The 13,940-nt window shown below is 37.9% G+C and overlaps 1 protein-coding gene across 2 annotated transcripts in view; it reads left to right on the top strand.

The window, feature by feature from the left end:
• The window catches only part of RNGTT (RNA guanylyltransferase and 5'-phosphatase), a 187,011-nt gene that overhangs the window by 126,429 nt on the left and 46,642 nt on the right, over window positions 1-13,940 (top strand). The window lies entirely within an intron of this gene.

Genomic DNA, 13,940 nt, shown 5'->3' with positions numbered 1-13,940 from the left:
TCTATGTACTATTTGCCTAGTTCAGTCACTGCACTTATTAAATAGCTGCAATTTCCACGTTAAGTTGTGCCAGGGAGGGGAAGGGGAAGATTGAGTCACTAGATTAAAGCTTGCCTTGGAAAAGATTTTGTTTAAAACAAAGTTAATTGATTTTTAGGTTGCTTAATGTTTTCACATCTGGGACTCATTTCAACTGACAGTTTGAAATCTTGACATTTAGCTTTTCTTTTTCTTAGTGCCACAGGCAACTCAATAGGATTAAACAATTAATTTATATATATTGCTTATGTATCCCAGAGTGCTAGTAATGGCCCATCTAACTTTTAGACATTTGCATGTCATGTTAATGCATATATCTGGTTAATAGAGGGTATCTTAAGGATATGGGGTTTATTCTGCAAAATGTACTCAACTGCTAACTTCTGAGCATTTCATGAGGTCAGAATTATCTATTCAGATTTTTGTGTTTGAAAATGCAATATTAAGTCCTCAGTAACAACATAGCTATTTCAGAGAATGCATAGGAATATTTTAAATTTGACTTCAGAGAATTAGGTCATTAGAAACATTTCATGTTTGTTTGGCTTTTATTCAGGTCACAAACCAGTGTAATACAAAAGATTTATGTAAAAAAAACAAACAAACAAACCCATAAAATTACCTATTATTTGATAGGAAGGTTATTTTTATTATTATATTCTTATGACTTCTGCTGGCATTTATAAATACACAGTAGTAGCCTGTGATTCAGAACCAAAACACAACAGATTTTTCATTTCACATTAGAAAAGGAGTATTCACAACTGACACTTGATTAGTTATCATTGATTTCAAATACAAAACTGTCAGTGCTGTTGTGTTATATTTAATATATTACATGATAGATTATTTGATCGGAATATGAAAAGGTTATAAAATGTGAACCAGCAAAAAACTATTGCTAAAAACTTGGACAGTTAGTAGCAAGTTATTAAAGAATGACTGATCCATTGCAGAGTTGGAAACACTTTCAAACGTTTAGAAAAGTTCTACACTATTCCAGCTGTGTGAAAGTGAGTGCATTGCTCGTACTATGGAAATAATTATGTGAATTAGTCTGTAAATACTGTAATACTTAAGTTAATGTTTATGTTCTTCTCACATGCATAAGGAAAAAATAATCCTTGAAATCTGACATTTGATAAATAAAGTACAATTCTTCCAGATATGTTTTACTTCATCTCACATGACATTTGGCTGCTATTAGTAACGTAGTGCATTCATCCAACAAAGAGAAAAGTTAATGAAGTACTGGGTGGAAAATAATAATTTACCATTGTTGGGAGAGAGGTATTTACCTTAACTAATGACCTATGAAACAGTAGCTTCTGCCCACTTAAACACAAGCAATGGGTGAAATTCTCCAAGTTTAACTGCTTCAGTTGTTAATTTGAGGATCCAGTTTATCGCTTCATAAAATCTGAACTCATTTGAGGAAACGTCAGAATCATACTGATTTTGGAGTCGTTTACTAGAATTTTAAAAGAAGCATTTTTAATTTTAGACTGTAAAAAGGTAGTTCCTGAGTTCTGAGCATGACCATAATAAAATGGTGGATTTCTGGTATAACTAAATATCTTTTTTGATGACTGGAATGTCTTGCTACTGGCAATTCTAACATGACAACAATAGCTTTCCTGTCTCCTCCCACGTCACTGAGATTAAAAGCAAGCCTTGATACTGGTTTCAACCTTTTAGGTAAAATAAGTTTTCTTCTTCAGTAATCCAAAAAGAAATCTGGCATGCATTTGACAGCAGAGTAATACAGATGTGGTTAAAGTACTGGTATAGAATTTATGTGATGTTTTGGTACGGTTAAGGAGTAATATTTATGGAAATAGAAGGTATGCCTTTGTATTGACCTCTTACTGACAAATGAGGTGCCAAATTCAAAGTATTGATCTCAAATACTTGACAGCTTGAAAGAGTGAAAATAGGGATTGTCTGTAATTTCCAAGTTTTCTGTTCTGATTTACAGGCTCATCTTTAAATCTGGAAATGCAGACATATCTAAACCTTGTGCTACAAGTTATATGATCTTATCACAGTTTACAGCCTAGCCGGTAGTAATACAGCCTGAACCTGTATCGCAAAACTCCAGCCATGCAGCCCTTTTATTGATAGTTCCCTGCTCACTTAAACAGCGAAGAAAGCGTATAGGAGCATTATTTATTCAGTAGCATGAGATTAGAACGCTGTCAGCTGTTGGACATGTCTTTTGGATGGCATATGTAATCGAGATCCTGAATAATTGTAAACAATTTTTGTACGAATAAAGGAGTTGCCTCTGGGGAGTTTGCCAGATTTCAGTCAGTATGATTATTTTTCATCTACCTAAAATTCCCCTGTGCTTTCAGTTGTGCATCTCTATCCGTAGATCAGTCTGCAGCAGTAATGCTAACTGCAAAATAGCTGCTGTGTTTCATCCCAGATGTAGTTCAGTTACGGATGAATGACCAATTGTTTTTGTCTAGGATTCAGTTATTTCACTATTATATGAGAGGGAGTTTTGCCTCTGAATTTAAAAAGAAGCATTGGTTTTATGATCGGTGAAGTACTTTTAGAATAAGCTTCCCTATAAAGATGTAGACTGCATAACAAACAATAAACATGAAGAAAAAAATACTGTTGCATTCTGTAACCTCAGTGACCTAATCCTGACACTCCTGTTCAGTCCACATCTTTGAAAGAAATTGCATTATTGTACCTTAGTGAGTTACAGCTTATCAGTTGAGCCGTGGTAATTGTCCCCTGTGTATTGTCCAGCCTGTCCAAGCATTGGGATGATGGTTAGATTAAGTCTTTTTATGTTGTGCTTGCAAGAATTCCAGTTTATGCTCTTTCAATCTCTTCTCATTGCATCAATATTAAAAAAAAAAAAACCAAAAACCCAAAAACCACAACCAAAACTCAAAACAACAACCAACAGCTTATTAAATCAGCTAAACAAGAGAGTAATTTGTTGTTCATCTCTGGTGAATCACATCAGTTGAACTGAAAAGCCCTCACATTACATGTGCTTTAAAAAGGTAGACCCACCTCCCGGCACTTCTCTGTCATTTCAAATTTACTAAGATAATGGTCTTGCAGCAGCAATGTGAAGTGGAGAGCTTTGATCATAGAACAGTACCTTGTATTTTTCCTAAATTATAATGATACTCATAGAAAGTAAAATAACAAGGACTTAAGCACATCAACTGCATTTCCAAATGATCTACAAGTTCAGTGACCTTATCGGAAGAGAATGTGGAGTGTGTTTAATTGCTGCATGCAATGTCTCAGTTATATTACAGAGAGGAGTGTTTTTACACAGTAGAGATGCTTTTTCCCAAAATGTCTGACTCTAAGAATATTTCTTAAAAAAATAAAAACCCCAAGCCTTATTTAAATGTCACAAATATCAACTGAAAATGTCTACATAGGGCTAGATTTGTGGTAGCTTCCAAAACCAGAATTTCTTTAATGTCTGTGCTTCCTTTTGCAGTTTTTTTTTAATTAGCCTGTGCAAGTCCCTTGATTTTAGCATGTCTGATGCAGATAAAATTAAATTACAAGCAAGACTTTGGTTTTATTGGCTTTGAATTAACATCTTACTGGGTCAATTCGATAAACATCTTACTGGGTCAATTCAATACCATTTCAAATCACAGAATGATACAGGTATAGAACCTTGAGGTATTGTGAAAAAATCAGGAATTTTACTCATCTTCTAAGAGAGAAATAAGAATAAAGGCTTGCTTCTTTTAAAAAAAGTTATTAATCTGAAGTAGACATCAAGTTTTTTGTTAGTAGCAAGTCTATTTTTTTATTATTATATCCATGATTAAGTAGACTACATGGGGGAAAAAACCAAAATATTCAGGTAAAATTCTGTTGAGCTTGGGTGTAATGAGAAATGGGAGATAAAGTACAATATATTTGAGGATAGCAGGGGCTTCAAATCTTTGATACGTTGGTTACTACAAATCAACAACCAGATACAGACATCATGACTACAGGCAAACAAATGTTTTTTTTCCTTTTGTTAGATGTGATGTTGCCCTTTTTGTTCCATAAATTAGAAAGAGCTTCTGAAGGGGGTTGGGATGGAGAGGAAGCTGCAACTGGTTCAGAATAACCATGATGTTCTTGATTTGCTCTCATACAGCTGTGTTGTCTGTCACAAGGTGGCTTATCCATTTTATAACTCTAGCTAGCTGAAAAATGATGGAGTTAATTGAATAGGCTAAGATCTGCAGAACTGACACGATAGTTTGTCTGGCTTGTGTTTTGTTGCTCCCTCCTCTCTTTCCATTCCCTCTCTTATGTGGTTCATAAATTGTTGGTTTGGGCTGTGAGCTCTTTGCCTTCTCACCTGTTTGCAGAATTATGGTTATCAAGGAGCACAAACTTGTTCTTACGCGTGGCATCCATCACAGAAAGGGAGCTTTACAAATAGTACCCTGGTGATAAAAATAACAATCCCATATTCCTCTAGCCTCCAAAGATCACAGTCAGGATAGGGCTGCATTTCTGTTGGGTGCAGGGGAGTTATGAGGCAGAATGCAGATGATGACGCACCGCAGTTACTGGGCGAATAAGGACGAGATGTTGCAAAGAGACGCCGGGATGCACAGCGCTGGAATGACAGCAGGAGGAGTGCGGGTTTGAATGTATTCCCTGCATTTATGGCTGTACTGTTGTTAAAGGAAGCATGTGCTTTGAAGTTGCTTACTTTTTATGGAATGTAAGTGTTGCAAATGAATGCAGAGGAGCAATTTGTTTAGCTATTACCTGCAGACATTCAGCTATTACCGCAGTAGATCTTACCAGTTCTGAAGAAATGTAGGACCAGGGTTGCAAAAACTGATCGAGAGAGGGTGTTGTGTATAGAAAGGATGGTGTGGGAAGGGGAAGCACAAATATTACCATGGTCGAAATATGCATGCACAACTGCCACCACTGGCACTGCGATGGAAACTAGTAGATATACATTTTACCTAGGCACTATGCTCTGAGTATTTATGCAGTATTACTTATGTGAGGATATTTAAAATGTTTTTGTAACATTTCAGTTTTTAAAAACTATTTTCAAAGTAAGACTTTGAATCTAACCTCTATTTGTACTCTGATACACTGAACATATTCTTGTACTTTCTACAACTAATACTCAGGATGCACTTGGAATTTTTAATGTTGAATTTCAAAAGCAAACTCAGCCTCATCTTTTTATATGTTCAAGTGGCAGCCTTGGGCAATCTCCATCTGTCAGATAATTATTCTACTTTAGCTACTCATTCCTCCAGATTTTTAAAAGCTTTGCCTCGTATCATCCTAAAATTATCTATATGCTTGCAAAATTGAGTGTAAATGTAGCCCTGTATGTTTTATAGACCCTGTTCCTTTTTCTTGAACTAGCTGCCACCTTAAAGCAGTCTTTCCAGTTGTTCATGTCAGCTATCGCAACGATTATCTGCCCTGTTAAAGATCCATTTCTATCTGTAAGCGAGATCAATAAAAGCTCCCGAAGATCATATGCCTCTAAAATTTTGTTATCTCCCGTGCACTTCTCTGCCCTATTTTACATTTGGATAGATGTTTTATTCCTGTTAGGCCATGTAGCTTAGATTTCTTGCTGCTTGTGAATATGGAGATTGAGGACTGGTGCCGTCTGCAGCTAAACAACTATAATGTGGTAGAATCTGAGAGGGGAGTGAGAGAAGCAGGCAGTGGAAAAGTAATTTTGGGCTTCAGGATAGCTGGTTTTGACTTTTTCAAGGAACAGGTAGATAGTATCCCATGGCAGGTCCCCTAAAGTGCAGAAAGGCCCAGAAGAGCTGGTTGATCTTCAGGGACAGGCTCTTCAGGGACAGACTCTTCAAAATCCACAAAGACATACGCTTTTCCAGTGTGCAAGAAGACAAGCAGGTACGGCAGACAGCTGGCTTGCTTGAATGGGGGGATCCCTGAGTCAACTCGCCCAAACCATGAAGTATACGGGAGGTGTAAACAGCGTCAGGTCTCTGTGGAGAACATGAAAACAGTCTTTTTGGTGTAGAGGGAAGGAGCTAGCCAAACTCCAGCCAAAACTCAGCTGGAGTTGAAGATAAGTGAAGGGCTTCTCGAGGTACTTCAGTAGTGAAAGGAAGACTAAGGAAAATGGCGTGCTGCTGATGCAGCAGGAGACATAATGAGAAAAGATACAAGGAGGACTGAGGTACACAGTGCTGTTTTTGCTTTGATCTTGCCTGGCAAGGTCTGCTCTCACGTTTCTGAGGTCCCTGAACCTCCTGGCAGAGCACAGGGAGACAAATTACTACCAACAGATGGGGAAGTTCAAGTTGAGGACTGCTTAAGCAAACTGGACCTCAAGATACTGGCGGGCAAACCTTTGAAACCAAGGCAGCAGTTAGCCATTGTGGCAAACCCAGGCAGCCAGTAACTGGGCTGCAGGTGGAGGGGATGATTCTTCACCTCTATTCAGCATTGGTGAGACTGCATCTGGAGTGCTGTGTCTAGTTTTGAGCTCCCCAGTATGAGAAAGACATTGATGCACTATAGTAAGTCCAGTGGAAGGCCACGAAGACACTGAAGGGATTGGAAAACATGACGTACAAAGAAAGACTGAGAGAGATTGATTTGTTCAGGCTGAGGAAAAGAAGGCTACGTAATACTTTATTGCTGTTTACTGCTTCCTAACAGCAGAACATGGTGTCAGGCCTCTCAGACATGTTTGTTAAAAGAATGAAAAGCAAAGGACACAAACTGTAACAGGAGAAGAAATTTGTAGAATCATAGAATAGTTAGGGTTGTAAGAGACCTTCAAAGGTCATCTAGTCCAACCCTCCTGCAAGGAGCAGGGACATCTCCAACCACATCAGGTTGCTCAGAGCCCCATTCAACCTGGCCTTGAATGTTTCCAGGGATGGGGCATCCACCACCTCTCCAGCAAACCTGTTCAAGTGTTCACCACCCTCACTGTAAAACATGTCTTCCTTATATCCAGTCTGAATCTACCCTCATTTAGTTTAAAACCATTACCCCTTGTCCTAGTGTTACAGGCCACATTAAGAAGTTTCTCCCATCCTAAACTGGAGAGACATGGGTTTGATGGATGGACCACTTGATGGATAAGGAGTTGGCTGGATGGCCGAACTCAGAGAGTGGTGGTCAACGGCTCAGTGTCCTAGTGGAGACCGGTCACGAGTGGCATCCCTCAGGGGTCCGTGTTGGGCCCGGCCCTGTTCAACATCTTTGTCAGCGATATGGACAGTGGGATAGAGTGCACCCTCAGCAAGTTTGCCGATGACACCAAGCTGTGTGGTGCCTTTGACATGCTGGAAGGGAGGGATGCCATCCAGAGGGACCTTGACAGGCTGGAGAGGTGGGCCCGTGCCAACCTCATGAAGTTCAACCAGGCCAAGTGCAAGGTCCTGCACCTGGGTCATGGCAATCCCAGGCACAAATACAGGCTGGGCGGGGAATGGATTGAGAGCAGCCCTGAGGAGAAGGACTTGGGAGTGCTGGTGGACGAGAAGCTCAACATGAGCCGGCAATGCGCCCTTGCGGCCCAGAAGGCCAACCGCATCCTGGGCTGCATCAAGAGGAGCGTGGCCAGCAGGTCGAGGGAGGTGATTCTGCCCCTCTACTCTGCCCTGGTGAGACCCCACCTGGAGTACTGTGTCCAGTTCTGGAGCCCCCAACACAAGAAGGACGTGGACCAGTTGGAGAAGGTCCAGAGGAGGGCCACGAAGATGATAAAAGGGCTAGAGCACCTTTTCTATGAGGACAGGCTGAGAGAGTTGGGGCTGTTCAGCCTGGAGAAGAGGAGGCTCCGGGGACACGTTATAGCAGTCTTCCAGTACCTCAAGGGGGCCTACAAGAAAGATGGGGAGAGACTGTTCAGTAGGGCCTGTTGTGATAGGACAAGGGGTAATGGTTTTAAAATAGAGAGAGGTAGATTTATATTAGATATTAGGAAAAAAATTTTTTACAGTGAGGGTGGTGGAACACTGGAACAGGTTTCCCAGAGAGGTGGTGGCTGCCCCATCCCTGGAAACATTCAAGGCTAGGTTGGATGAGGCTCTGAGCAACCTGGTGTGGTTGGGGATGTCCCTGCTCCTTGCAGGGGGGTTGGACTAGATGATCTTTGAAGGTCTCTTCCAACCCTAATGATTCTATGATTCTGTGATTCCTGTGAGGCTCACAGGTCAGTAGTTCCTAAGATCCTTCTTTCTACTCCTTTAAAAATAGGTGCAGTGTTTCCTTTTTTTCCTGTCACCTGGGACGTCACCTGACTGCCATGACTTTTGAAATATCATGGAGAGTGGCTTGGCAACTACTTCACAAAATGTGTGAGAAAGGTCAATAACTGTAGTAGGCCAGCAAGCTGTAGAGTCTAATCTTTGCAGAAATTCAGAAGTTGACTGGGTATGGCTGTGAGCAACCTGATATAACCTGGAAGCTGCCCCTTGAGCGTGAGACAGATTACGTGTAAAGCTCCTTTTCAATTAGAGTTGTTCTATGATTACCTGTAGATCAGATGGTAAATACTTTGCGAATAATATGGAAATGTTAGATGTTTAATTACTAAATATTTTAGAACAATTTTTGTTTTCTTCTTACTTTCTATAGAGGTTTTTCAGGATACTCACTGTACCTACATTTAATTTACAAATTGTGGGATTGTCCTTTCAGAGAAGATTTTTGAGTTGCAAAGTAATATAACACGCAGTTTTTGTAAAGAGGAAGTTGACGTTGTTTGTTATATGCTGTAAAGATTTACCAGATGCATAATTTAAAAAGTGTCTAATTTAAATAGGGAGAATGTTCATCTTCCTTTTGCTATAGCTTGGACAATAGATACACTGCTCTCTGACTTACTGAAATTTGGTTGTGAATATATATATATATATTTTTGCACTATCATAAATTAACTTTTTAAATTATAGGAGTTATTAGAGAATATTCTTGAACGTCATGTTCAAAGCAGTTTTAATGGATTTTATAAACTGATACGAGCTTCTTTGAAATGCTTTTTTGTATGTAGTAACTATTTGGTCTCCTTCAGACAAGGAACATTTGCTAGATTTTGTGAGTATGCCATAAATGATACCTTAATTTAGAATATTTTTTCCTGCATTAATTGCCTACAGTGTGAATTCATATTCAGTTGTTTGGGTTTTTTTTTAGTTTGTTGCTTAATGAGATCTTGTCTGTTTTCTTGAGTTTACAGATTGGTACACTTAAAACTGTATTTGGAAAAGAGCGTTAGTATAGAATTATTAGAGATCTGAATACCAAGTATTTTCCCATTGTGTTTGGAATTAAAGAAACATGTATTTAAGGAAAAAAACCTCATCTCAGATTGTGTCCTTGCATGCTGTGGTGTATTTCAAAGAAGAATAAGGCAAACTAAAAAGGGAAAAAAACTATCACCGTGGTGGAGCAGAGCAAACAGACTGGCCAGCCAAAGATAGCGTACGTGTTTTGTACTCTTCATCGGTCTTACTCTGAACATTTTATTATTTAATTTTCTGATAATACCAAACTCACAAATCATAAAAGAACAGATATAAGTACTAAATAATGCATATATTAAAGATAAAAATAATTCATGACAGTCATAGCTCCAAGAGTACCATTCAGTTTGCTTTGATACCATCAGAATGTTTTGAAATTGGTTCACGAATTAGAAGCCCAGCTTTTTGTGTCTTCCTGAATTCACAAGTACTTTGGAGTCAGCAAAACATGTCAACAAAATAAATGACCCTGATGCAGGTTGTTTGCATTTCTGCCATGACTGTGTTATCAATATGGTATGCATACAACTGTGGGCAGTTGTACCTTCCCTGTTTGATAGCCAAGAGACTCGGTACGTGCGCTTATCTTACAACCTCAGAGACATTAGAAAAGAAACCCACATAATTAGTTTTTAGGATAATTATCCAGTACTTCTGGTTTTGTAGGGATTCAAGTTGTGATGACTGATTGAAAAAAAAAAAAAACAAAAAACAAAAAACAAAAAAACACAAAACAAAACCAACCCAAACAAAATATACAATGAGTTATTTTAAAATTAGCGTTTTAAGGGAGATTTGCATTCTGAGAAAATAAATTAGATTTTTACTATCTGTTACTTTAATGACTTTGGATCTGCCATAGGCTTGGTAATTCACACTTGCTATCTCTTTGGCTAACACCCAGCTTGTATTTTTTTTTTTTTTTTCTGGGAAAAGACGCTAATCCTATTGTAGAAACACATTAAAATCAGTGAGGCTGTAGGTGCTTGTATCTGCACCTATTAGTCTGTGAGAGAACAATTTGCATAATCAAGGCCTGGTGAGTCAATGGTGATGAAGAACCCATGTTGTTACTTACATAATCGACAGGGAAAAGAACAGTAACTCCTGAGTATGAAGCTTTGCACATAGTGCACTTTGACAGGGAATACATACTGCTTTGTAAAAAACCTTCAATAGTTTTCAGGAGAGATTTGGTTCCATCTGACAACAGATGTAAACATGTCATCCTACGAGAGGATCTTAAAAAGGCCGAAATTTAAGATTTTCATACACTTTTAATGCTTTCTTGCTTTTTACAAAGCAGTCTTATGACAGTGAGTGTCAAGTACAAACACAGTTTTGTACTGAACTCTATTCTGAAATCAACCTCAAGTCTTTTATGTTAAACACAGGGAAGATATGTTCATTCACAGGACCTACTTCATTTTTAGCATCATTGTATATGTGAGAAATAAGCCTTTATTTTAACTTTGAAACACAGATTTCCAAGATTGTAAACTGTTTCAGCTTCATGTGAAATGAATCCGATTTTTAAATTTGTAAATATATATGTACCTATATGCTTGTGTGTGTGTGTATACACACAGAGGTAGCAGCTGCTGCTTTATGTTGTAAAATTAAAAATGCAAACAAAAATGTAAAAGAATTCCCTTGGCTGTTATGCATCAAAACAAAACTCTCCTCTTTTTCCTCCTCATGTTTATGTATGGGAATGCTATCCTCCTTCTTTCATACTTCTTAATTTTAAAGATTATCTATTTTACTAAATCTGACTTTGCTATTTCCCATTCTCGACTCTTTTCATGTAAGTGTATTTCTTAACTTTTGGTTATTTTTCCTGCTTAAGCAATATGATTTTCAATGCCTTGGTTTCATGGTTTTAAGCTACATAACTAAGTGGTTCTGCATCCGTACTCTACCAACCAAAGTTCCATCACTGGCTTATGAATAGTAGAAAAGTTCTAGGTGACTAATAGAAAAGCAAATGCCAACGTGTTGCTCTGCTTTATGTGTATAAGCTGAATAATTTTTTAATGACCTAGCTGCAAAATTTCTATATACTAAGATACAAAAGCACGCGAAATATTGGGGGGTTTAGAGATAATTCTAGTGTTTTTGAAAGATTAAAAGCATCTTTATTCAAATGCTAGTCACCCTATCTATTGTCAGACCTCCCAATCTCTGAGAGATATGACAGTAAGAACTTTTATGTTACACAGTTTTAATGAGGCCACTGTTACATACTCCTCAAAAGCACGCGTGTATCTGTATCAGTTTTCAAGATGTGAAAAATGAAGTCTGAAGTGATGAGAAAAGTTGCTCAGGGCAGCATGGTGTGTTAGGAAGAAAAGGACAGTCCTCAGCTGTACCCAGCAGATGGCATTTTTCTCCCTTACAACAACTAAATATTGTCAAACTGTAATACTTGTCTATTCGCATACTTAAAGCCTTTTTTTCACAAAGTATTCGGAGATTGCACTGTGAGCAAATATTTATCAGTGGATTATAAATGATATATAATGTGTGTATCTCTAATTAGAGGATAGCGAAGATTGGAATGAGGAAAGTGAAACAGTATATAGTGAACGTGATTATTTTATCCCCCTCCCTCCCCCCCAAGTCTGCATATCAAAACCATAATCTCTCACAGATGTTTGTAAAAGCACTTCACTCTTTTAGTGAATGTTAAAGCATCAAATCTCCGATCTCAAATTTTGATCTTTTTACTCAGCAGTATAAAATTCTGCTTGAAGTTGGATATTCGGCATTAGGAGATCACTGGATTTGGGGACTAGAGCTGGGTAGATGGACTCCAAAGTGAGCTGGATATCTCCTGATGAAGGCTCTGAACTATTATCTCCTCTCCAGAAGTGAGAATTCTTTATGGGCATGATTAGCCCTTCTCAACTAACGTATTAATAACATTTTTGACTTCTTAATTTGTGATGATAATGATCTGTACAGAGATCTGATGTAGGACTCACCGTTGTTCGTTCTGCTCTCTTTCAAGAAGAGAAGCAGAAATGACTCTCCACTCTCGCTGAGCAAGGTGGTTGTGCTCAGTTTCTGCACAATACTCACTTTGATAAAAATCTTCACACATTGCTTATGTGTTAAGAAAATTGTGTTTCAAAAGATGAATTGCGTATTGTGATAAACCAGAGAATTTTTTTTGTTTGTTTTAGAAGAGACAATGGTACGGCATGCAAGTGCTTTCTTCCAGTTGAGATAAGTCATAAATACAGCTTGTTTTGACAGCAGAAGTATTAAGCTGCAGTTACTTGAATTATGTCATTAAAACTAAATCATCAAAACTGGTCATTTTCCTCTTTTACTTGGCCTTGTAATAGGATATGATGAATGGTTTTTGCACAAACAGTGATGATTTCTCTGCTGTTTACCTTAGTTTCTCTTTTATGTTAAAAATAAGAGGATGCTATTACACAACTCGAATTTTGGTACATGTATTACTTGCCAATTGTTTCTCTTTGTAACATTCAGAGACACATGCTAGGGAGGAATTTTCCAAGCATCTCTGAAGATGATATCCTGCCTTTTTCAGAAATAAAATTAACTTTCTTTGATATTTTGACTGGAGAATTTTTATGGTTTGATAGAGGCTGTATTGGCAAGAGGCACTCTTGTATGCTTTACTCTTGTAAAACACTTCCATTTGAATAAAAATAAATTGGTACAGGCTATGCCATGCTTTAAAGACAGGGGACAGATAACTTAAAATCTTACATTGCTGACAAGTTTACTAGACAAGCCTAAGGAAGAAGAATGAACCCTAACTAGTGCGGAAAAAGCCTTTCTTTTAAAAGCCTAGATATTGAAATTCTGTGACATTGTCTGTTCTGTTGCTTTCCATTGTATGGACTGAGGATCAGTCATTTCCCAAAGGATTTTGTATAGCATTTTGTTCAAACATTTGTGTTGCTGAGGCTGTTACAAAACTGATAATTCTTTCTAAATGAAAGTTGCACAGAGAAAGATTTCTAAACAATCCAGCAATCCGCAGCATAAAGATACTATAGATGTAGACTTTGCAGAGTTGCTTCTCTGTTGCAATTTTTTACCAAGTGAGTATTTAAACAGTGCTATCTGGTTGTGTACTCTTGTTTAATGTGGAAGATACATCTCAGTTATTGCTCAACCTGAATTATTCCTTTGATTCACTAAATTTGAATTGGTATGAATTTCTTGCAAGACACAAAGTGCACAGAAGATTTTTTCAGACAGAAAACCAGAAATCTGTGTAACAAAAGGGCAAGAATGTAGTAATCATTTTAAATTAATGCTTCTGTTGTAATAGCTCCAGGATCACAAATAGTTTTTTTAACTTACATTGAGGGAGAGAGAAAACAACTCTTCATACTCTTTTTTTTTTTTTTTTTAATAATGACATGATTTTCTGAAGCTTTAAACCAACAAGTCTTATCAACAAGACAAGTTGGCAGTTTGGAGGGTTTTTTTTGGACAACGTCTCATCCTGAAATTTAATTGCCAAGGGGACCTGCAAAGATAGAAGCACAGAAGTTATGGAATGATGTTAGCAGACAGAACGGATGAGTTGAGGGAGAAAGTGGGGTGGGGGAGAGCTTAATTCTAGAGAGC

The sequence above is a fragment of the Chlamydotis macqueenii genome, chromosome 3 (genome assembly GCF_036417535.1).
Source record: "Chlamydotis macqueenii isolate bChlMac1 chromosome 3, bChlMac1.mat, whole genome shotgun sequence".
Lineage (NCBI taxonomy): Eukaryota > Metazoa > Chordata > Aves > Otidiformes > Otididae > Chlamydotis > Chlamydotis macqueenii.
This window is presented reverse-complemented; position numbering and strand designations above follow the sequence as displayed.